Here is a 26,335-nt window from a genome sequence, read left to right on the forward strand (position 1 = left end):
TAGTTTAGATATAGTTAGAACATACATAGAGAGAGAGAGAGAGAGAGAGAGAGAGAGAGAGAGAGAAAAAGATATTCCGATTAATTCAAAGATTTTATTTTCATGAAGACGAAGAATAATCTAAAAAAATTGTTCAGCAATATGCATGTTCGAGATATACGGCACTATTTACGACGAGCGGTTGTTGCAAAGTTCGGCAACACTTTAATGCCAGCATTTTCTCTCTTTCTCGCATGTTTCGCGAAATTCTCTATAAATTTTTGCGCTTCTGTGCTGCCGAATGTTGCGGAATAGTCAGCGACCGTGCGCTTAAGTAAAGGATTTATCCACTCTCCCGGCAGAAGTTGCGCTCGAGCGAAAGAATCCTTGGATTAATGGCGTCCTACTTTCAACGTGGACATGGAAAAAGAACGTGCACACGAGAAGGATCAAGAGAGGGTGGAAGATCGCAAACTAATGTCGAGGGACAGCGATGGGGACGGCGCGACGGCGGCAACGTTGGTGGTTGGGAGAGGGTTTGAGGAAGGATCGGTCGATTGTAACGTATATTAAAATTCCAATATCCAGACTTCGGATAACTTCTGTCGTATATCATACGAGCTGAACGCCGTGAACTAGCCTGCTCCGAGGTGCACGTTCTACAAACTGCTAGACCTTCTCCACTTGAAAATCGCGAATCGACGAGCGTCCCCCATGAAGACTCGTATAAGATAAACCGTTTTATGTGCAAAGTTACGGCAAAATGCATATTCATCGGTTCTCTCTCTCTCTCTCTCTCTCTCTCTCTCTCTCTCTCTCTCTCTCTCTCTCTCTCTCTCTCTCTCTCTCTCTCTCTCTCTCTCTCTTTGCGCGCGATGAAGATTTTGAAGATAAAACTTGAGATGAAACTGGGAGTATCAAGGGGGTAAATCGTCGCCATTGTTTCCGCTTCCGTCCCATGACTTCTTATTAATAAAACTGCACGGTCGATTAAATTTAATCAGCTGCGATCGTGGCGAACGATAATTACTATTCATTAAAAATTACACTGTTCTAGTTATTCTGCTACGATAACGAGATTGAACAAGTAATAAATGAATGACTTTTACATTACAAAAATGAAGTGGTAATTTCAACTGTCGCGCATCTCTCAAGTTTAATGTCTTAAAGTCTTAATGTCTTTGTTTCCTTTTATATTGCGAACAATCGAGGAAGCACAGAGATTTTGAGATTTATAGCTATTATAGATTATACGCTAAAACTAATTTGCTCAATCGTCAAAGCCACGTGCATTCCTCCTCCTGCTGATTAGACGATGTTGTCTCAAAAGTGAAACTGGCTTTAAAGGATTTCGCGCGCCGCAATCTCTTTCTCTAACTCGATTCTTCTTCTTTACATTCGGCGGCGCCGCGCCGGTAGAAATAGGATGGAATTAAGGATCGCGCTCACAATGGCAGTGGCTACGAGGCCGTTCCGATCCTTACAATAGATGCAAGATAGCCGAAGAGCCTCTCTCTATCCTCGGGAGTCGTAGGAGTGTCCCGCCGATAGATTTATCGTGGTTTTCTTGCAAGGAGTTCCTCCTTCCTTTACGGCTATCTGCGATCTATGCCGTGCCCTTTTCTCCCCTCGTGACTTCACCGACTCCCGCTATCACCACTATCGGTCGCTGCAATGCTCTCTTGCCCTTCGCTACGGCCAAAACTCGAAAGCCCGATCCACCAAAGAGATCCGTAGAATTGACAACTCGCAGCATTTGTATTCCTCTCCCCTCGTCGTTCCTTGTTCTATCCGCTCCACGACTTCTCTACCTATACCGCTCGCGTCCATCGAATTTCCACCCGGCTCTCGCATCGTCTCTGAAAGACTTTCGATCCCATCTTCGTTATCCCATCTTCAGACGAGAGAGCAGTCTCATTTTTGTACTCTCGCTCTCGTTCGTGAATCGAGATTTTTATGGCTTACACGCCTGATCCGTCGATGCGATATTACGATGCTGATGGCGTAAAAATAATAAGAAAAAATCTAGCTACGTACATGTACGTGATGTGTTAAAATTAATAATTTATATACTTATGTATGCATAGCGCTTCATTACAATAAGACTGATACGTATTATTATCATTGTAAAAGAAGTTTCCAAGATACAATCAGAAGTGAGAGATACAAATATATAGACAACAGCGAAATGAAAAGACAGGTGCGTGTCCAAAACGCGTGAATAGCATAATTACGAAATTCTACACCCGTACGACCGAATGCGGTTTCCGGTCAAATTGTCCACGAATCCGCAGAAATGTAGCACGCACTCATTTTGCGGCGCGGCTCAGCGAAACTCTACTATGTCGTCCGATGCAACTAACCACCGTTGATGTCGACGCAATATGTTCATTATGCGTACCCATTGTCCATTCATACCGCCCAGCAATATGTAATTGCTTTTGTTGCGGTCTCACGAATAGAGCGACGCAGTCCTGCAAACTCGTATTTATCTAGAATATGCAGGCGTTACATATATAGAGAGACATAGTCACCGCACGGCGATTCCAAATGGTAGATCAATGTAACAAGTTTGTATTTTCGTCGTGACAAGTTTCGAAAAAAAATTTTGGGAATCATTTCCCAGTTATTATCCCTTCTGCCAGTGTTTCCCATTTAAATCCAATGATATAGAGAATTTTTTATACTAATTCCCTAATCCTACGGATTTTCATTCACGACATTTATATTTAGCTCGAAACAAATTTATCTCCAATAAATCGGAAAATGAAATTTTGCGAAATTTCGCTAAAACAGATTAAATTTTCGATCGATTTGCTGAATTATCGGAATATTTCCATCGTACGTACGGTGGGATATACGCGGGAATATACGTGCGCGCATTTCGAACAACCTTTCCTCCATTAAGTCTTGTAGATGCAGTCGCGCACGTCACCGACAGGCAACCAATATTGGCTCGTCTCCAGCTCGTCTCCACCACACTTTCGTCTCTCGTTTTCTCACTTAGACGCGCGAGGATGAGATGAAAATAATTTACCAGCATGTCGCAATAAAACGCGTTTCAATTACTAGTGCTTTATACATCGAAATAAACGCTTGAAGTTAAAGGAGTTCTAAAAGCGCACACAAAATCGATTTATTCAAAATAAAAAATATTTTTTAGCTAAAAAATAAATTTCGCGAAGATAAATCTTTAAAAAAAAAACTTATGTGTATAAACTTAAATTTCATTTTACAAAAATGGCTATTCTTTCCCTGTTCTTTAAAAGAATTTGTTTAACAACAAAATAAATAAACAATTAAAATATAAATATACTTTATGCTTCTCTCTTTCTTTATCTTATTAGTATTATATTAATATACCAAAAACTAATAACTAAAAAAAAGTAGATAAAATAAAAAATTGCATCGGTTGAAAATTTAATTTCAAAATACATCTAGCTTAAATTTTACAACTACAGACACATACATGACGTAAACAGGTAAACAAGATGCGTCTTCTTCCGTAACTTTCATGTTCTTATTCTTTCATTTTGTTGCAAAAGCAATTCGAAGAAGATGGAGATGAGAGAAAGAAGGAGAAAGAAAAAAAGCAAAAAAGAAAGAGAAAGAAAAACGGCGTGGATACGTACGTAGATGAGGAAGGCGGATCGAAGAGGAACAGGGAGCACGAGGAGGGCGTCGGCACAGACCGAGTGAAGTACGAGCCGGTAACGTCGGCCGGGAAAGTGACTGCTTTTAAACCGTCTGCACCGCGGGCTGATTGATGGAGTTCCCTAGGATCGAATTGCTTCCTAGGCACACTCCAGGATTCCATAGGACTCAGAGCGTAACTGCGACGTATAGGGGTTCCCGTATACTCGGCACGTCGAGGACTAGGCACAGTAACGCCATTACACACACGCGTTTCGACGATGACTTCTCCCGACGAATAACCGCGACACCGTAACGATAGAGTTCGGAGATGATTCTGAACGCTCAGTAAAAAAAAGTGGGACAATTTTTTAATATTTAATTCCGCATTAGTGACAGTTTGGAAGTAAAATGAAATTTTAAAAATAGTAAAAGAAGTATTATCTGTACAGAAAGAAATATTCTTTGTGTGATTACGTAGTAATATATAAATTTCCATAATATACGATAGAAAAAAGTTTTTGATTTTATTTAAAATTGTCGATTAAAAACAAACAGATATAATAAAATAAATATAACAAAGAATACGATCCGAATCCAATATCTATAATTGTAATGATGTTATTATTCAAAATAATGAAAGTACGAGTTAAAAACTTAGATTCAAATTTAAATACCATTTTACTGTATTATCTATACGTAACTATTTTCTTTAGATTTCCTTCTTCGCAGGAGAAGGATTAGAATCAAGAGACTAAAAGTTTAACCGCAATCCGTAATAAACGTTTCCATAGCAGACCACTTACTTCATTATGATCGTTTCTTGTAGTCAGCGGGAGTGCCCGGCCATTAATATAGCTTCCACCGATATCAGTGGATTAACCTACTTGTGCGCGTTATTACCGGTTAATCCGCGTGTCCATGTCGTTTATTTGTCGATTACCAGCTCAAATCCTTGAGTTTCGATCTCTCTTTCTTTCTTGCTAGACTTCGCCTAGACCAACATTTTATTAATGAACCAACGTCATCCTATCTCTCGACAACTTAGGTTGCGTCGTTTATGAAAGAGAAATCGCTCGGCGATCTCACTGCCTACCAAGAAAGAACAGCGACGACTTATTTTCACGTCACGTGCAGCACTCGTTAGTCTCGAGCGTTTCTAAAAATCGATAGCTCGTTCGAGAGACCGTCAGCAACGGATATACGGAAAGATGAGGTTTCCGTAAGCTGATTAGATTTGATAAAATTTTCATCGCGCTTAAATTATAGCGTTAATAATGTATATAGAAAGAACGGAAATCGATGAAAGAATTATGAAGTTCAGATTAGTGGATTTCTATTTTAAAGTAAATAATAATGTATATGCACATACAAAACAAAGCTTTTAAGTATATTTTTTATATAAAACGAGTAATCAAAACGTATCTACGGGTAATTTAATCCGCAAAAGCTGACTAATGTCGCATAGCTTCTACATCCGTTCACGGTATATCATCGTTGCACGCCGTCGTGTCCAAATGCAGGATACGTTTGGGGGTGGAATAAAGCGGGGTACGTTCAACGGCGTGGTAACGTTTAGCGTTACCGCGCGGATGAATGATCGCATTCCGATAGGAACGATGACGGGAGCGTTGGTAGCCACCGGTGATTCCGGCATTGGGAAAGCGCCGAGGCAAATGCCGATACGTAACATTGGAGGTCGTTAGACGTCAGCGAACACAGAGCGGCATAAATCAGAGAACTCGAGGGTTAGCGATAGATGAGGGGGGGGGGAGGTGTAATTACCAGAGAAGGTGATTATTCGGAGACACAACGGGAAAGAGCGAGTGAGAGTAAAAGGGACGTATAGAAAGAGGGAAAGGAAGAGTGAAAGCGTAGAAATATATAGAAAAGAGAGAAAGGGATGGAAGGAGCTGAATAGAGAGAGGGTGGACGAGGGTGAAGGGTGCCACGGTGCTAGATTGCACACACAGTTCCACAAAAAGAGCGACCAATCTACATACATTTACATTGCACGGGTTTTGTTATCCGGTCCAGCTCTTTCTCACTTTCTCTCTCTCTCTCTCTCTCTCTCTCTCTCTCTCTCTCTCTCTCTCTCTCTCTCTCTCTCTCTCTCTCTCTCTCTCTCTCTTTCTCTTACTCCATATGAAACCACACCAATCCAAACGAGCCATCGAGTTAGGTTGGGAGTCGGTATCTACGGTTGCCAGCGGCCGTTTTATTTCGTGGCTTGGTACGCCGCGGCACCCTTTTTCCCTTGTGGATTGCCAATGAAACGATCACCTAGGATCTGAATCCCGTGGGAAAAAGCGTCGATTCGCGGTGCCTTTTATTTTACCGGGACAAAGGAAAACCTTCCTCCGTGTTTAACCACGCGACAGCGAAAGGTGCGACGCTGACAATCGACCGGAAATACGCGGTCGTATATGCCGAGCTTCGAACTCGAGGAAGAACTCACGGACACATACACATGTCGGAATAACGTCACTCCGTACGTATTGTCGTGTCTCGTGACAGCGATAATTCGCGTGTGCGTACTAGAAAGTGGAAGTCGGACGCGAGAATCAGACACGGCATTGCAGATTCGCGTGGAATAGACGCGCCGTTAAACAACGAGAAGCGTCTCCGAAGTTGGTACCTATCGCGACCCGACGACGCGCCATTAGCGACCTAATTCGTCCCAAGGGTGTCCTTTAAGTGCACACTCCGCCTGCAGGAAACTACCGTCGGAGTCGGAGAGCAGCCATGGCGAGCCCTGTGCGACTCTCGAGTACGCGAGATTTTTGTCAGCAGGCAATCTGCATAGATTTACATCCGTTTAGTCGCTTAGTTAAGCGCGTTATCAAAGTCGCTCTTTCACCGCGCTACCTCGGGCGCTTTTGGGTAATAAAGGGTCATTCCTGCTACGGTCGACAAGGGGCAGCAGAGAGAACTCTCTCCACTACTTCGCGTACCATTCACCTATTTTTCTATGCCATCTCGCAATTATGCCTGAAACGCGCTATCCGTTGCCCCGGTTAACTTCAACGTCGTCTATATTTCGTATGCGTTGCGGGGTCGAATATATTTCGCTCTCACGATTCCATCTCTCGCATGCGTATTTAGGAAATTCATACAAATTTATGCATAAAATTTAGATATTTTGCATTTCTAAGAGAAGTGGGAATAACGAATGGCTGTAAAAGGCTAAATTTCTTTTGTTTATTTATAATAAAGGTAATTGCCTAATTGTGCAAATGATTCGATAAATCATCATTGCGTTGATTTATCGGTAGCACGAGTCCTGCCACGTTTTCCATTATGAGGTACCGGCGATTCGTGCTTCGGTGGTTCCGCGTTAAAGCGCAATTCCGATAACATAACCGCAAGTTATCGCCTCTTAGAGCCCAAGAGTAAATCCACCACTTGGTTCGGATCAGGTAGCACCCAACGAACCGGTGGATTTACCGCGGCGCTATACAGAGAGCCAACAACATTTTGTCGGGTCATCGTGTAGCTGCTAGCTATATCCATTCTTTCCCGATCCTTGTGTGCTCGCTTTTTACGCGGGGATGAAATTTCTGCCGGGAACAGATGGTGTCTCGTCGGTAACGACTCCATCTCTCGACCTGAATGTATCTAAAGATGTACTGCGCAAAGCGTTTCTATCTTGTAAAGCTTCGTAGATAAATTCTGTACAAGGCAACATTTCTCCCATGTTATCAATGTACGGTCGAGTAGTTTGCAAAAAAAAAATCATATTATGATATATTCTACGTTTCGAAAGACGGCCGTATGAAATTTCGCGCAAAGATATCGACCGACGCTTATCGATCGTGGAAGGCCAATCGTTTTCTACGAAGGCGCGTTGCGTGTCTTTAATAGGTCTGGGCAAATATTTGTGGTAACCTTTCAATTTCTCCCAGTGAAGAAAGAAAATTGATTCTACTGGCTACGTTTGTGGTGCAGTTCGTGCAGACAGTGTTCGCCAAGCAGCTTAGAAGAGAGAAACGAGATCGGAAGTAAAAGAAAATGGAACAGAGAACAAAATAGGAAAGGGGGGGAGAGAGGGAGAGAGAGAGAGAGAGAGAGAGAGAGAGAGAGAGAGAGAGAAAGAATGTAACTCGGAAGAGATCCAATGTGAAATACTGTTTCATTTTACATTTTCATATAAACTACTGGTAGACTCTTTTAGATGCAAATGCAACGTTTACCTAACCGGTCCGCGATGCATCATCTCACATCCATGCGAAACGCCCAGCCGACGAAACCGTGACTTTCTTCCGACGCAAATGTCATCCACGGAATCTCTTTTTGCGGTACTCGTTGAATTTTCAAGACGCGTTGTATAGTGTCGAAAGAGAGCGATGTGGAAACTCGGCGATCTGCATCCGTTTTGACATACCACGCAGCTAGCTTCCCTCCTTCAAGAAGGTAAACACGCGTCCCTTGAAACCGTTCGTCGCCGTGAGAGATCCCAGAGGCAAACAATTGCGGGAGTGTTGCAAAAACACGTTTTAAATCATTTCAAGAATATTTTCGTTTATACATTGTAAATTGAAAGGTTTACGAACGAGAAATTTAAATAATTGATCATGGCGACATCACGAATCTAATTGATTTTCAAAACAATATTCAAGACAGCCATAAACGCCATCATGCACACACTTTATCGTTCAGCTTCCTTTGGCGACACTTGAAAATTAATACATTAACGAGAAACACTCGCAGGGTCTATCTGGCAAGTACACGTAGATATATGCGGTACCGTTCCGTGGTACTAATCCCGATAAATGTTCCGGTGCGTACCCGTTAAAGCTACGGTGAAAACCGGCTCTCCCGAAATGGCGGCGCATGTATACCTATAACACTGTCGGGGTGTTCTCGAAACTGCGCACGGCCCATAAATCTCGAACAAAACTAAGCTCCTAGCCAGGCTGGCGCGATGTAACTTTAAAGCCCGTTAAGTGATTATTAACGTTCCTGCCTTCGTGCGGCAAGCCGTGTTAATATGCAAGAAACCAGGCTGTTTTGAAATGCGCGGCCCGTAATTACTCTTCGACCGATGATGTCGGTGATGCACTTATCGATACGATAATAATCGAATTAATCATTCATGAATACGCATTACGCGTCGCGTTTGATACTAATCCGTTCGCTTTAAAATATTAAAATTCAATGGTGATAGTAAATCCGTCCAAACGTCACGATCTTGAAGTTCCTAATGCTCTCAGGCATGACGCTGTAACCTGGATAACGTTAAAAACTGAAACTCCCATCAGTGTAAAGTCGATGCGAAACTCACATAAATACGGTTTTGCAAGAACTTTTTATCGCAATAGCTTGTAGTCCTCTTCTCCATCGTAATTCTAGCTAAGAATAAGATTATCGAGTTTTCTACTTTTAATATTATTTCCTCAAGATATAAAGTCAAACAAAATTATAAAGAAGAAAAGTAAAAGCTCTTTTATTCCACGTATAAAATGTATCAGTGTATCTCGCTCTTCCTTTACCTACAAAATTTTTGAAACATTTTTAAACGGTTACAATTTGGAAAAAAATATCTCTCTATTTTCTTATAGAAAAAAATCAATTCTGAATTAACCGAAGAATATAGCTAATTTAGATCTATATAAATATATGGATGCAAGTCTAGAAACGATAAAAAAAAACATAACCGGTATATTACTAAGCACATATATAGGTACAATAAGCAGAGATGGAGCCGGCATCGTTAATGATTTGGCGTGCAGCCTCGCTATTATGTCGATGGAATTAGTTTTGCGGGCGAAATGCCCAGTTATTACCAACCTCGGTAACATTCAGATTGCGCGCAAGCTGCGTTCTTTTATTATTAACTTTAACGCTCGCATAACACTAGATTAATAACGTAGTTAGGCTATAAAAGCTCTTGGCTTACGAGCCTTTCGTTAATGCATATATTTTATGCGAAACGGTCAGCCCTCGTACGTTTCTATTTTACTTCTTCTTTTTCTGACTATCGTTTTCCATCGTAAACCTTCTAATTAACGACGACTGCAAGTCCGATAAGAAGCTGCTCTCGTTATTGTCTCTCCTGACCTCCGTTAGCTCCTTCCGTTCACACTTTATCGCTTTATCTTGAGAGATTTTCCATGATAGCACTCGGCCTACAGGCGAATAATTATGCTAATTGAATATCGGTCGACCTTCATCAACGAGGTTTAACGATATTCAATGCCACCTCGATTGTTTTCAAGATCCTGCCATTCCGTCATGAAATAATATGATAATTCCATCGTGGATAGTAATTAATTAAAACAATGTATGATTAAGAAACTTAATGAATTTAGATATCTTGAAAACTATAGTGTGATATTATTATGCAAAACATTCTTGATGTAAATATTACATCTTATACAATCATGTAACATTTCCAGCAAATCCTTGGGCATGTCTCGAGCTTTACATTTTATCATGTTACGACAACGTCAGCTGAGACGACGTCGCGTCTAGGACTGCGCAAAGTATTTTCAGGCTAGCAAAAACACGAAACATTATCCCTATCTCACATAACATTCGGTACTCAGTGTACGCGATGGCGTATACGAGCTATCTTCACCTGTTCACGGTAAGGTCTGTGTCCTACAGAGGATTTTCATCGCTCGTCGTGCACGTTCCATATCTCCGAAGAAAATAACCACTTAAGAGCTCTTATACAAGAAGGGAAAGGAGCTCGAGGTGACGACGAACAGGCCGAGGACAAGAGAAACGAAGGTGGTGGATAGAAGAAGATAAAAGTGGATGGCCCTATAGAAGAGAGGTCATGGTAAGGTGGGTTGCTCGGCCCCTGGAAAATTACTCCTGGCTATCGTTCCCCACTTCCGTAGATGCGTTAAGACTCCCCTCTCTTCTCAGCTGCCGAAGCACAGAGAGACATGAGGGGAAACCCGTCATGGAGCCTAGATGGATCTACATCTACTTAATGCCCGCCGCTATCCGGAACAAATTACTCGGGGGACCGAGAAATTAAGTCGACATCTTCGCAGGATCCACCACACGGGGATTAGTTAGCATAGAGTAATCGCTAGCATAGAGTCGTCGCTGCTCGACGACCGACTGAATTTCTTTAGTTCTTTCACAAATTACACATAGCCGTCTTTAAAATCGACATTCAAGAAGATTAGTCACTCGATGATGAAATAAATTAATTGCGCGTAGTCTTTTCTTAATAAAATCTCGACAAGTGTAGATAAATGAATATCTGTAAATTTGATATTATTTCTAAATCTTTTAGAGTGAAATCTTACTTCAAAAGACTGAAAATTGAACCAATCTTGAAAAAAAGAGTGAAAATATTTTCACTTTTGAACAAGAATGAGATTTCATTCTTTATAAGTGTGAGATTTCATTCTTTTGGAGTAAGATTTCACTCTTTCCGAATGAGAATTACTCCAAAAGAATGAAATCTTATTCCAAAAAAAGAATGAAAATTTGCTACTCTTGTTTGAGAATGAAAAGTTTTCATTCTTTCAAGACTGGCTCAATTTTCATTCCAAAAGATTTAAATTTAAAGAGTATGAAACATGAAAAATGTGAAGAAGAAAGAAACAGCAATATTCTTTGTACATTCACGTTTATTACTATATATAAAAATTTAAAACATCGATTGCTTTCACTTCTTTATCGCATATTTATGGGAAATAAATAAAAAATATTCTTGCATTCTCTGAGAAGAGAAAAAATATCCATTTTTTTTCCTTTTTCATTTCACCTTTGTTTACATATATCTAATATAATTTCCCATTAACCATGTCTCATAACATTTATTCTACGTATCCAAAAGTAAATTGTTGCTATTGTTTCGATGATATAGATGAACTAAAACAATATCAGAAAAAGCCCATGGATATTTACATTCACGTCCAATGTAGAAATGATAAAAAAAGCTAGAAAATTCGAGCAGATATAGAGTGTGAATTGGGGAGTGTGAATTCGATGGAACCCCAATTCACACTTTATATCTGCGATAGAGTAAGCGACCTCGTTTCACGCACCACACCCGGTCAATCCGACTATTGGGAAACTCAAGGTTTCCGCAGACCGCGCAATACGGCCTTTACGTATCGATGGAAATCGAACACGACGTATCGCCGGGACAGGAAAGAGGGGTATTCGTCAAGTCGAAAGTTCGCAGGCGAAAACTCGTGACGTTGCGCAAGGTTGCCGAGCCAATAACAGTCGGAAACCACTTGAGCGACGTCACTTCTCACAGACAGTCAGAGAGACTTCGTTTCTCGCACTAAACTGAAGTAAATCAAACAAAACCGAAATCGGAAAGACTCGGCACGGATCAGCCAAGCCCATCCGCAGTTAGCTAAACGGTAAACTTATCTAATCCAACTTCTCGCGCGTAAGGATAAGAGAGGCAGAAATGTCAGTAAGAGAAAGAGAACGTGTGGCAAACAAAAGTGATAGAGGAAGAGGAGAGTGGGACCAGATATACCCACAGTCTTTGCAGTCGATACCTTTCGTTCCTGGCAATCGGGATACGAAGTTTATTCGGCGTGCTCGAAATTCGGAGGATCCACGGGGGTTCTTTAATTACTCGCAGCGGAACAAGAGCCGTGCTGTTTAATCAATCGTTCGTTACCTTCCCGGTGTACCCGAAATTCTCGCGTATCAAGGACTACAAAAGTTTCGGACGAAAGGACAATATTTGTCGCTGACTGTAAATCGGTTCGCGAAGATTAATCAAATTTCAAGCAATGTCGTGCGTTCACCGTATCGCTTTGTCATCACGCGAAATTTCCTTCAGCGATAATCCTTCGCTGATTAATGAAACTATAGTCGAGATAAAGCCTTTCGTATAATCGTGTCACTCCTTCCTCCATCCCCTCTAACCTATCCCGCAGCTTGGTCTGGATCCAATTTCCAGATCCACCAGAAAGTTTCACGACTGCCGGCCATACTTCGTCCTCTAATTTGAGACGGAGGAACATTGGTTTTATAAGCCGTCGTTAATCGCGGCGAACCGGAGCAGCTGTTAGGCGATCCTCTGGAAAGGGCCCGAACCAGCACGAGAGATCGCGGCGATTTCGAGATAAGGTTTCGAGGCTTGTTGGTGCAACCTGACCAACGTTAAACCCCAAATCCCCATGCGACCATCCGAGTTGAACCTTGTGGTGTTGTGGCGGCATTGGCCGACCTCTCCGCAGGATCTATCTTGAGAAATCCTCCCTCCCTTACGGAGCCGCGAGAGAAGCTGCCCCGTAGTTAACTGAATGCCGTTCAATGTGCATTCACCGCAACAGCGTCCGTGGTATCTAAAGGTCTTAGAACCCGCTTTCGTGCAAAAGACAGAAGCTACTTCGGTGTCTGAAGATTCGTTAAAGCTGCTATCGGATCTGTTTCGAAGCACAATAGGCAGGATTCTTGCTACGAACAACGAACGTCTTCTGCGCTCTGATACGCTTTTCTCAACGAAAGCTTAAAGAGACTGCGTCTTCTCAAGCGTGTCAATTTTCAAACGACGGTTTATATTCATTTGGAATACGTCTCGAAATAATAAAGGACCGGTAACAAAATTTATGCATTCACTCAATCTCGTTTCTCTGTCACTAAGTCTTCGTCCGACGAAGGTGAACGCGTCTTCGAAAATGGTCGGAATTCATTTTGTGGCGAGAAATGAGGAGTGAGGTGATAAGATAATTTTTCCGTAAATTCAAGATGGCAGCGGCTGATGGAAGGTCGCCGTCGTGCCAGTTATTATATCATTTCGCATTATGCGGAAGCCACTCGCTCGAAGTTCTGCCTTTGCCTTCTTGAAATGGATCCGAATAATTTATAATATTAGTTTATCTTATGAGATATTCCGCAGTCCTATCTTATGAACCTCTTCTTTCTTTGTACCAATATTAAGTACGCTTCGCGAGCCAATTTCCTTGAAGGTACCCGTATAAAATCCCGCGATTCGCAGAAACCAATAGTATCGCGAAGATCAATAATTTAGAGTTTAAAATATTGCACATCTTAATTGTAACCTGATACTTCTCAATTCAATAGTAGAAAAAAATTAAAGTACGTTTTATGTGTAAATTGATATTTCGAAATACAAATAAAAAAAATAAACTATATTAGAATTGATATTTTTTAATTTTTAATGATTTATATAAAATAACAACTTATATGTATATTCGTAAAACGCCGATATTTGTAAATACGACTCGACGATATATTTATAGATATAATTAAATAATAAGTTAAGTTTTTTTGAATTTTTGAGATAAAAATATTACACGAAAGAGAACAATAGCACCAAGCACAAAAAACTTCGAAACACGTTTAAATAGAAACTTCAAAATCGATCTCCCTAACGACCGACTTTCCTCAATGTACGTCGTGGTACTCCGACGCAGTGATTAATTAATCCATTGTCATTACATTGATTGTCCATAGGGTTGCATTACTCTGTCAAATCCCCGGCGTGGGTTTAGCAATATGCTAGGCTAAAAGGCTCTGTATACAAAGTCAGAGAGACGAATATGATCCAATGATAGTTTTTATCGAGGGTATTTCTATAAAGGGGTGAAAAATTGCGCCGCTCTGCTGAAGTTGCCAATGGGCTAACCGAGATATTTGCTCAGAAATCGAAAGACTAGTCAAAGGGGAAGGAAAGAATAGCGAGATAGTAGCAGATAGACGAGATGAACGAGATAGGGGCGAAATAATGACAAAACGAATGGGAAAAAAAGGTGAATGGAGAGAAGATTGTGAAGGTCGCAATGTAGGGCTGAAGCCAAAGTGAAACAGGGCGCGCGAATGACGAAGGGATGACGTGGGATGGCTACAACGATCAAGGATAGGCGCGAAGGGTTGGGAGAGCGATAGAAAGTACGACGGCATCGTTATAAGATGGAAATTAATATTTGTTGCTGTAGCTTTTTATTGTCAATTATCAAGATCTTTATAAAGATGTTCAACAATCTTTCGAACCTGATTGATCACTGTAAACACATCATTTCATTAATCAGTCAATGCGACGATTATTGTACAACTTCATCAGTTTGTACTTCGACATCGCTTTTCGTACGGACAATTTGGCAGCTAACCTTTGTTTATTTATATTTGAAAATAAGATTCGATAGCACACACATCCCGTTTCGCGTATATACATACAACGATTGCGATGGATGTTCCGTTCTATAGAACGGATATCCTCTGTCGTCGATTATTTATGCGTCCAACGGACACATTTCGGATGGAGCGCGTCCCAGAATTATTTATTTATGGATATCATAAATATCAGAACGACATAAATTTATTGGGGACCGATGCGCTTGAAAATGACGAAACGAGAAGAATCGTGGCGCTTTTTTCGCCGGAATACGAGAATTTTGAAATGATTCACGCTTCGTTCGATGCCGAATCACGTCGTCGTCGCTGCGCGGCGATGGAAAGGACTCCTGAAAGGCGATAAATCACGGTTCATAGAAATCAGCGGCCTTAGGAAACTCACGTCGTGCCACACTCGCTATTCCGCGATATCTGGCGTCATTGGCGGAAACGTTTTAGGGCGCGGAAATTACCGGAAATCTCTCTCTTTTGACTTGGTCGTGGCACGATGGATGAAACCGTAATTCCCAACTCTTTCTCTCTCTCTCTCTCTCTCTCTCTCTCTCTCTCTCTCTCTCTCTCTCTCTCTCTCTCTCTCTCTCTCTCTCTCCCTCCCCTCCCCCTCTTCTTCTCCCTCCCCCCCCTCGTTACGTTCAATAATGCGACTGACGGATACGTTGAAAGCACGTTTTCTCATTGCCCCGCTTTTATGCCCTTAAAATTCTATCGAGATACGAACACCATTGAGAGAGATCGATACTAATCCAAGTTCTGCGCTTACTTCCTTCTACCATGGAACGTAATAAAATTACTTTTGATAATTTTCTTTATTACAATTTAATCTAGAATGTGAATAACTTCAATTTCAAATATTTAAATATTTATAACAGTGAAAAGGAAAAGGAACAATACGCAAAAATGACGCATTTGAACATGTAAGTAAAATATGTTAAAAAAGAGTAAATACGCCAGACATATAACAATAGATATAACAATAGATTTATCAACGAACAGCGTGATACACGTGTACTTTTTGCACGCTATACCAATCAACTTCTCGTCAATTGCGACAGCCTCGACGAAATCAAAAAGTGTTAACGCGCCACACCGATACCACCACTGACAGCAAAGCGCACGGGGACATCGCGACCACAGAAAATCCCACGCGGCAGTCTGCCTGCGCTACCGGCGTCCACTCGCGTTTCTGTTTTGCATTTCAAATTCCGTCGAGCAAAGCGACCGGTTAAATTCGACGTGTGTGCACGCACGTGTGTACGAGCATCGCGACTGGCAGACAGGCAAGTGGACCGCATCGATTCTGACCACTTTCGGCTTAACGCAGCTTCAGCCAACGCATGAACCACGTTCTTGTGGGATGGTACGTGCCTGAGAAAGAAAGCACCGAGATTGTTTCGAATAACCACAGCAGCAGGTCCGGACAACGGAAAGAAGAAAGAAGACGACGCGCATGGAAAGACGAGGAGAAAGGCAGCTGAGAAAAGCAGACGAGCAGGAAGCAAGCGATTCGGGGAGCAAAAAGCAGTATGCGGTAAGCGGCAATGAATTAATCGCCGTGAACAGTGCAAGCTCGGTCCGACCTCTAACCAAAATCCCGAGCTGGCCCTCCATTCTGTTTCCCTTCTCTGCCCGCCATCACCTCCGCACCCTCAAACCAGCAAAGCCTCCCTAAAACCCCTAATGCCGGCGACCGCAGCCATTGCCTCCGCCTCTATCGTTTCCGCCGTAGCATCAACGATCGTTCTGCGACGGTGCTTACCGTATTAGTTTAAGAAACGACGTGGTTCCATCCTGAAAGTGACGAGGATAGAGAGCAGCCATAAGAAAGTACGATTTACAAATGATAATATAATATACTAAAATAACGTAGTAGTTCCATAACAGAAGATTTTGCCCTTAAAATTGTACGACTTTCATGTTAGTTTTCTAATGTTATATCATTCTCTTTCTTTGCACATGTGCGCGAAATCTCTACTGTCTCTTAAAGCTAACTCGACATTTTCTAACATCTTTATCGTACAACTTGGCAAACCTCAGAAAGTGAAGGTTTCAGACTTGAAATCGCTATCCTTTAGCCTGAAGATAATATAAGGTTCAATCTGCAGTAGAACCATTTCAGAAGTTTGAAACTTAAGCCACGCGAATCGAAGTGACTGTTATTTCGGATCACGATCTCCACGAAGTACGGACTTTCTTTATCCAGCCCCTTTTATTTCCGCTTCATTGTCTTTTTCTTGCGATATTTGTAAAATGACGATAAGTTTAAATGCGATTTCACGATATTCTACATATATAGCTCACAAGGAAATCTACGTGGAATCTCGAAAGTTTCATAGTGAAACACTCCAACTTAAAAGTATACATTTCTTATTTCCTTTTTGTACAATAAAATGCGCCGTTTATCTTGCACCGATGACTTATTCAAGTTGCTTTTGTTACAGCTTGAATTATGTAAATCCAAGAAATTTGAATAAATACTGTAATGTTAACGAAGAAAGTCTTTGGCGGTGAATACATTAAACATCCCCGATATGTTATTACTAATTAATCTCTGCCACGCTTTTTTTATTTCCGCGTCCGGTTACCTTACGGCGACCGATATCTGACTTTAAAGCGAGCATTACGAATGTTTCTCCTTGAGGCAGCTCACGTAGGCAACATCGACTCGACCTATTTCGTGTCCATTCAGGCTACTTCGAACGAGTCTGTCTCGGTTCTCTTCGCCCCCATACCCGAACAACCCCCTTCCCCCGTCGCAGATGGATGCATGCAACGCTGCACTTCGCTATCTGGTATCTCCTATCAACTATCTACTCCACTTACATACTGGATTTAGAATAGTTGGATATGGCAAGGATCGAGGTTAAACACTTATTTCTAGAGTCGCTCTCTCTAAAACTTGTTCTAGATTTCTATAACATCAGCGAAAATTTCCACGGCCCCCATTATACGTCTACATCGACCGACCGCGAGCTGGAATCCTTTGCGCCTCAAATCACTTTGGTGATAACTCCGCACGAATGCTCTAACGCGCGAAGTATTCAGCGTTAAATCGCGCGATTGCGAGAAAAGATCTTTTTACGACGGTGAAAAGCATATTCCTTTTTCTATTCGCACGCTATAACACTTCGAGGGAGGACTTCGTACTACCCGTTGGAACAAATAGAAAAACCGACAACGATGGGAAAGGATACGAAGGCTATTCACCGTGTTCCTGCGATTTACATGTAAATCGCGGACGGTAGTTCTGCGCACCATTTCGAAGTAATTTGGACGATCGCATGCGATCAAATTGGCAGAGCGATAAAGCTCGTAATCGCGCGAATCCGCGGGCTGTTAACCGCGTGCATAACTCGGTGTTATTCGTTAAAAAAAAAACGAGACAACATGAACAATTATCTACAGAGTAACTCTGGTATAAATGCCGCTTCTATCGAAAATTTATCAAAGTATTGCTTACTATGTTTAAGGTAAATATATTATACCAATAAAAACTTTATGCTATTATAAAAAAATTAGAAATATAAAATATTTATTTTTACTAAAAGAATTTTTTTAAACCTTGCATTTTTGCCGTATATATGCCATAGGGAGATATTCATTGGATATACGATTCATAAAAAATTTAATAATGCTTTAAAAAAAACGTAAAGTAACATAGTAACTTATAAAATGTGTTTATAAAGTTTTATTAAGGAATAAGAATAATATATTCTAATAATAAAAATCGGCCAGGAAGAGCTTATAATACAGGATGTCAAAAGTAATTAAATTTTAATGTGTTAGATATATTAAGACTTTAAGCAAAATTTGTTTCAAGACTATACAGAAATCTTTATTAATTGCATATAAATATAAAAAAACAAATCGAATTAAAGCATAATAAATATCATAAAAATAAAAATTTGATGAATACAGGATCACATATATATAATAATTAGATTCATGATGATAATCGATCCACAAAGTCTCACAATATCGAATTTACCAAAGTTCTCGGTTGCTCTCTTAATATTTCCCGTTCAATAAAGAACGTAATGATCTTAATTGTTCCATGATCAAGCCAATTATCACGATTTTTCATTAATCAATATTAACTTTAATACCAAGAAAAGAGTTAAAGAAAATAACAATCATAATAGTTCGAAAAATTAAAGAAAATAATACATATATATTCTCTAAAAGTAAATCAGTGTATTATTATTGACTTCAATACTTCAATACACTTATAAATGATGTAATCGAATATTTAATGTTGTTCAGTAATAATACACTGATTCACTTTTAGAGATTATGATTTCTGTATAGATTAAATCTTTGACATTGATTCAAGTGACAATGATTGATTAGTTGCGTATAAATTACTTCCACTTTTATTTTTTCAGATTTCTACGGCATAAATCTTTGCACAGCATAAATATCGGAGTTACCCTAACGAGTAGAATAAACTTTCAAAGATGAATTATATGATCGTCGGTGCGTATATCACGGTGAAAAAAAAGAATCGAATAAAGCAAAAGAGAAAAACGAACGGAAGGATTGAGAGAAGAATGGGAAAGACGGAGAAACAACCGGCAAAAGTAAGTTCTCGCCAGACTCAGTGTGGAACTTCCGGCTGCACTGTCTCGCAAGTTGTGCTTTTGCCCCTTGGTCGCCTCCGCCTCATTCCTATCGACGGCAGCAGAGCTACTCCAAGTTCTGGAAAATGGAACTTTGGTAAGCCAGACACCTCGTGCAACGATATCTTAACTCGTGAAGGAGGATACGAGTGCAGCGAATGTCACGCTACGTAATTTAAAACTGCACGAATTCCGACGACAATGCGGCGAACAAGTTCTTCGAACAAGGTCTGCGATGTATCATCAGCAATTTCTTGAAGAGCTAAAGAAAATCAGATATTTCTTTGATCGCGGAAGTAAACCAGCGTACGTAAATTATATCCCAACAAACCAATAGTCGATGTGCAATACGTATTTCGATGATTTCTCACGAAGATACAGGACAGTTCCGGGCGGGAGACTTGGAAGAGAGATAAAAAAAAAGCGGACAAAAAGCATTTCCGTGCTCTTTCACGGTAGCTTCGGTGAATTCACTGGTGTCATACTTGCGCCAGGAATTGAACAACTTTCTTAAACTCGCCGGGATGCTTCTCTTTCTCTAGAAATAGGAGAGAATGATAGTACCGACAAAGAGGAAACAGCGAGAGGCAGAAATGAGACAAAAAGCTCTTCCGGGCAAGTAGTTCCGGCAAAACAAAACTTGCACGCGTCGCGCTCGCGCACAACACCGACGCCGACGCCGACGCCGACGCCGACGTCGACACCGACGCCGACGCGGATGTCGACGGTACGGAGAGATGTTTTGCCAGTCCGTCCGGCCGTGTTGCCCAAAAGCTGGCGTGCGGAAAAACTTTTCATAAAAGCAAGAGGAAGGGAAAGGAAGAAGGGTACATTGTGCGATTCTCACAGATTCGCATGGCGTACGATTTCCGTTCGCTGAGAAAACAGTTTCTATTCTATGTATACGAGCGAGTTTCCTTTAACCCCTCTCTGAATTCGCCAGCAAGCAAGTTTTCGACGATTCGTCGAGGCAACTGAAAAACCTGAGGGAGATAAATAGGAATGGGTCCAATGGAATCGATGGACACTCCAGTGGGTAGCACTTCCGAGGCCATTCTTCCGGCGATCCGGTGGTCAGCAAACGAAACGACAAATCGTCGTCGTCGTCTGATCAAACGTGATTCACGACGATGCGATCCCGAAATGGATCGCTAACTGTGAGACGCCGAACGATAGCGAATCGAACGAGCTCTCGATAGTAACACAATCGGCGATCGGTGCGCGCCTGGCCCCCGCGAGAAATGTATCACGATCGGCGAGCCATTCTATCCCGCCGAGCGTGACAATGAAAATTCGTTTTGCGTTTGATACGAAAACGCGCCGCGCCGCGCCAGAGGGATTCGTGAAATTGAGAGGAATCGAAAGTACATTTTCACAGACGATAAACTCACCACGCGAATTTATTTGCGCGCTTGCCGGCGCTTCTCCACGCCCCATTAAATATTCTTGACTTCGGCCGGCGTGTGCACCTCCGCGTATATCGGAGATAAGAGGCGCCAAGTATCGCACTTCCCTCTTTAAAAAATACAGATAAGCGAACGCGAACGTAACTATTTGGGTAAAATGTAGACTCGCGTATCTAACTTACGCTTCCCCCCCCCCCCTCACTTCCTAAAATTAAAGTTTCCAGAATGATATCGTGATAGATATTATATGATAATTTAAAGCAAGATCCTTCTCGCGATAACAGAAATTCGTAATAATGAACTATTTCCGAGTATATTACACATAAGACAGACATCTATCAAAATCACTGGTGTCATACATTTTAGAGCTTTCACTAAAAATTCAGAACAGAAGAACTTTAAACACACGTGAGTGGAAATATTCAGTCAAGGCGATTCTTCGTGCTTAATAATATTAGGTGTTGGAATTAATTCGTAGCGTTTTTAATGAAAGAATGTTATTTATTTCACATGAGCATTAAAAAATACATTAATGAAAGTACTTCCCATCACTTGTAAAACGCTACGAATTAATTCCAACACCTAATATTTTTAATACATTTATACAATTTCCAGTTCAAGCTAACTGTGCTGACAAATTTGCCGGTCTTGAAACGCAGCTCTAAACTGAAACTAGAGTATTAATATCCAAATTGAATTGTCAAATAATATTAATAATCATACACGCAGAAAAAAGGTTGCTTCGATTTAAAGAAATTTTCTTCGCTATACGGTTAAAGAAAAAATTTTCTTGATTTGTGAACAAATTTCTTTGATTTAAACATTATTTTTTTAAAATCAAATAAAATTTATTTGATTTAAAACAATTATGTTCAAATCCAAGAAATGATATTCAAATCATGATTATTTTAAATCAAATAAATTTTATTGATATTAAAAAATAATGTTTAAATCAAAGAAATTTGATCACAAATCAAGAAAATTTTTTCTTTAACCGTATAATAAAGAAAATTTCTTTAAATCGATGTAACCTTTTCTCTGGATGTAGGCATCTTAAGATATTAATAATCGGATGCTAATAAGCATCTTAAAACCTGCAAATACTTTTATTGCAAAAAGTATTACCTTAGTCGGAACTCGAACCTGAATTTCTCGTATTCCCTGCGAACGTTCTCACCATTAGAAAAACTTTAAATTAAATGCATGTATGAAAAGTAGATAGGCAAAACTTGCAATTTAACCAATATTTCCCTCAAAGCTTGAAATACTTTTATATATTTGACAATTTTAATATCATTGCAAAAGTTCCTCTCTCTTTGACAGCGCATTAATATTTTACAGTTAGCTACATACCTATCACGGCTTTTCCTCGTTGGTACATTGAAAGAAAAATGTCGAAATACAGCGAACCAAATGTTACTTCATGACATTTTCTTCAATATTTATTCGTTATAATCAAATTTGATTGTAATAAGAAAATATATATTTTGAAATATATCTTTTTTTCATTATTTGTAAGAGAAATTTCATTCAATTCTTACTGGAAAAAAAATTCATTTGAGATAAATTAATGTTTTTGTATAGCAATCAAATATTTAGTTTATTCAACAAGATCAACAATCAGTTGATCTTTATAGGCAAATAAGTACTTATTTCTGGAGAATGTACTTATTTCTCAGAAACAAATCTTTATTTAGATCAAAAAGTTTATTTTAAGAAATTCGTTAGCATTCAGTCTTTAAAGAAACATTGTAAAACTTTGCATACAGAGCTTTGTAATAACAATGATGCTTCGTCTTCATTGAATAGATTTACAAATGTTCATATTACTGATGGAACATTATGTTCAAATAATACTGATATACTGACTGTTGATGTTAGTCAACAAATCTAATGTTAAATAAAACATCATAAATATATAATAAATATTGTATTTACATTAAGTTTTACTTAAAATACGATGTGCAAACTTACAACTGAAAAACAAATATTTTTACATTGTAATTTTTGTATTGATTTATTCGATATATATGACTTCTTGAATGTAAGATAGTTCTCGTCATCAAACTAGAAAAAATATTTGGTTCAAATAAGTACTTATTTCAATGATATAACAGCATTGATAATACAAACAAAATTAAATTATGAGGAAAAATAAACTTTATTTGATTAAATATAATTTATTTGTTAGAAATATCTTAATTCACAAAAATTGAAAGAAATTTGCTACTTGCAACTAAATAATTCATATCAAGGAAATGAACATTTATTTGAAATTGATAATACTTCTCTCGAAAATAAAATAGATGGATTATTTGCTACAAATAAATATTTATTTGTTTTTCCGCCCGTTTTTCAATAAGGGATTTATTTCAGAGAAATAAACTTTACATCTCACAAATAAATTCTCAAATACTTTTTTTTCAGTGTAAGTGTAGGTAAAATTATTGTATCGCGTGATACTAACTTTTTCACACCAAAGACAGCAACCCAAAGATTACATCACAATCTTCCTGCGTCTTCGTAAGTTTTCGATTTACTTTTAGAAAGCAGGAGTAACGGTTCGCCATCATGTCTGCTTCGTAGCCGTGTAACAGAGACAATACTGCACCGGCCGGTTGTCATTATAATGTGTATTTACATAGCCATGCAAATGCGAATATATACACTAGGCGAACCATAGGCAACATGTATCGCGAGAGAAAGAGGCGCAAATGTGCAATCGATGCACCTGTGTCGCCAAGGATTCAGCACAGTGTAAACTATTATAATTATCTGCGAAAATGCACACTGTCATCGCACGCAAACTATAGCATCAGCACGAATCGCGCGCATATATTTTCACACGTGAAATTTCGGTAAACATGTTTTGAAGAATATTTCCTAATTGCGAAATACGATTCGTCAAGGACCGTAATTAATCGCGTTTGTCAAAGCGAGCGGATTGATTACATTAATCGCGATTAATGATCGAGTGAAGCTCTCATCGAACGCCAAATTAATTCGACACGTCGCCGCGCGCACAATAGATCTTTGAATCGAGCTGGCCAGTACGCACATTATACTACCGGAATATTCTGATAGTTTACGATAACACCGACCGCGAACGACGGACCGTGAAATTGCGATGATTAAATCTGCTCGTCCGTAATCAGGCGGTGTGGGCGTCAAACTTAATGAACTCGGCCGCGCGTGTTGAACATCATCAACGCCATTTCAACACATCGCGCGCAGAATCGGCGAGCAACAAAATTAATCCCCGCAGCGAATCCGAAGTCCTGTGAGCAGTGCATACGGAAAATCACACACAACCCGCATACACGGTCTGGATTCATCCGTGTCAGATTCTGCCGTTGCCCGTGTTGCGTGCCATCGACATATCTCGGATCGTTTTCGAAGTGCAACGGTCAATTAATTCGTACATATAATTCAAGAGCTAATTAGAGAACGAGGACGAGAGGAGAGAGTTGGGAGGCCACAAGCAAGAAGCCATGTACTATCTGCAATAAGGAGAATACCGTGCAACTATTCGAGGACTGTTTCGTATGCGGGCCTGGTTACGGAGGTAACCTAAGTACAGTTCCCTAACTTATATTGAAGATGTTTGGAAGCTTTTGAGTTCGAATTGCCCTGCTGCGCACGATATGGCCGTACTTCGAATTCCTCTTATATACGCGTTGTATGTACGCTGTTCTATGTAACATTCTATCCCCGTCCTCATCCCCGTACCACTATACGCGCAGGACAGAAGTATTCGTGCATTGTGTTAGTTTCAAACGTGCGTTGCTCTACGCGGGAGCGGTTACTTCCGAGGTTCGCGAAGAAACCCCGGAATTTGCAGCCGCTACGCGCATCTAGATTACTCGGCGAGCTCGCTCAACATTACGCGCCGCTTAGAAGGGCTGCGAAATAATTCCTCAGTTTCTGCTCGCGTATACCATGTTTTCCTTCTAGTCTTCTTCTTCTTCTTCTTACCAGCGAATAATTCTAATAATGGGTATTTCACCATCGTGAAGTTTCACCTTTCTTCATTTTCATCCCGCTGCCTCGATCCTCATCATTTTAATAAATTCATATAAAAAGCAAAAAATACAGATTCCAAAATAATCATTATTCAACATAAATTTAATGCGTACGTAGACTTTCGAAACAAATTTCTCCGTTCGAAAACCTGACCGTTCGCTAGCTGGCTTTTCAATTTTTCGAAAATAAAACGCGTAACAAATTTGAAAAATATCAAAGATTGACTTGAAAATTGTTCGAATTTTATTTAAAAAGGAAGTCTCTGAGAAAAATGTAAAATTTACAATCTGTCCACCTTTCTGGTGAATTTTCACCAAAGAAATGACGGCTCTTGTTCGTCCCACCTGTCGCCTCTCGGCGCATTCGACCCTCGATTTTCTCGCACGACAAAAGAGAAAGGTGAGAAATCGTGTACACAGAAGGGAGCCTTTCATATTTTATTAGCCCCGTCGATATATTACCCCGGCACGTGGTGCAACCTCGCTGCCGTTCGAATGGTCTTCCTTGTATATAGATATCCGTGTTTACGTTTACGTTAGGGGATGGATGGGATCGCGCAAAGAGATCGGGCTAAGGTTTGCTTTAGCCTCCGCCGGGACGGTCAGGACTGTCGTCGATTGATACGGACGCGGGGTAAGATGGAATGGTAAAGAAATAGAGGAAAAAAAAGAAGAACGCGGACGCTTATCCCCGACAGATATTTTCTCTTCGAGATGTTGTGAGAGCAAATCGGCAGAAAAGCGGAAGTCGATCGAATCGCCGCGCCGGTACACACAATAACGTTGCTGAGAATCGCATACTTTAGGCATGACAACTTTGTCCTTCTATCGCGCAATGGTATATATTTAGAAGAAAAAAATCAAAGTTAATGTATTTCAAGAGTTGCCACATGTTGTTTTAATAAATTGAAATCACAGTTATAATTTACAATATTATAGGTCTATTTTTTATTCCTACACTAAATTGGATTAGAACTCTCTTCCTTATTTTCATCAAACATGTCTTTTATTTTAATTTCCAAAAGTATATACTAATTCAGCCATAGAAAACAGATTCTTATATTAAATATTAATATTGCAACAAAGTGCAAAATCAGTTAGGATCAATCTCAAAGTACTAAAAAAGTTTTAAAAATGATATACGAATCCTTGCAATAAAAATGCGTCTTGAAATTACAACATAATACATTCATGTGAAAGATTTAAACGTAAAATAAGAGGAAGAGTAGGATACATCAAAACTAATATCATATTTCTTAGCGCAAATGTGAAAAAAAAATTTAATTTTATAATAAATAAATTTAAAAAAATCATAGAAAAACAAATCGGGAATTGTCACGTCGCTTCTAATTCTATAGACCATAAAAAATCTCGGATAGTCTAACTTTATGCAGCCGCTTCATGCAGCATGTGACGGAATTCAAGAAGGAAATTCCAAGTCCTATCGGACAATTCGAGGCTCGTAAAATGTAAGCGATACGACGCGAAGGGTCGTCCTCAGGAAATCCAACTGGTGTTGAATACTCACTCGAGGAATATCATGTGCGCGGAGGGAACGACTGTATCGTTCGATAGCATCGCAAGA

The 26,335-nt window shown here is 40.0% G+C and overlaps 1 protein-coding gene and 1 long non-coding RNA gene across 3 annotated transcripts in view; one reads left to right on the forward strand and one right to left on the reverse strand.

Annotated features, from left to right (window-relative positions):
- Nucleotides 1–26,335, reverse strand: part of mib1 (E3 ubiquitin-protein ligase mind bomb 1) — a 427,681-nt gene that overhangs the window by 334,140 nt on the left and 67,206 nt on the right. The gene's annotated exons all lie outside the window — the stretch shown is intronic.
- Nucleotides 22,079–26,335, forward strand: part of LOC147910399 (uncharacterized) — a 66,983-nt gene continuing 62,726 nt past the window's right edge. The window contains exon 1 of the long non-coding RNA XR_015548467.1: nucleotides 22,079–24,293. This is a non-coding gene — a long non-coding RNA (uncharacterized LOC147910399). The remainder of the gene's footprint in view (nucleotides 24,294–26,335) is intronic.

This window comes from Acromyrmex echinatior, chromosome 2 (assembly GCF_024713525.1).
Source record: "Acromyrmex echinatior isolate Ae372 chromosome 2, ASM2471352v2, whole genome shotgun sequence".
In the NCBI taxonomy this organism is placed as follows: Eukaryota; Metazoa; Arthropoda; class Insecta; order Hymenoptera; family Formicidae; genus Acromyrmex; species Acromyrmex echinatior.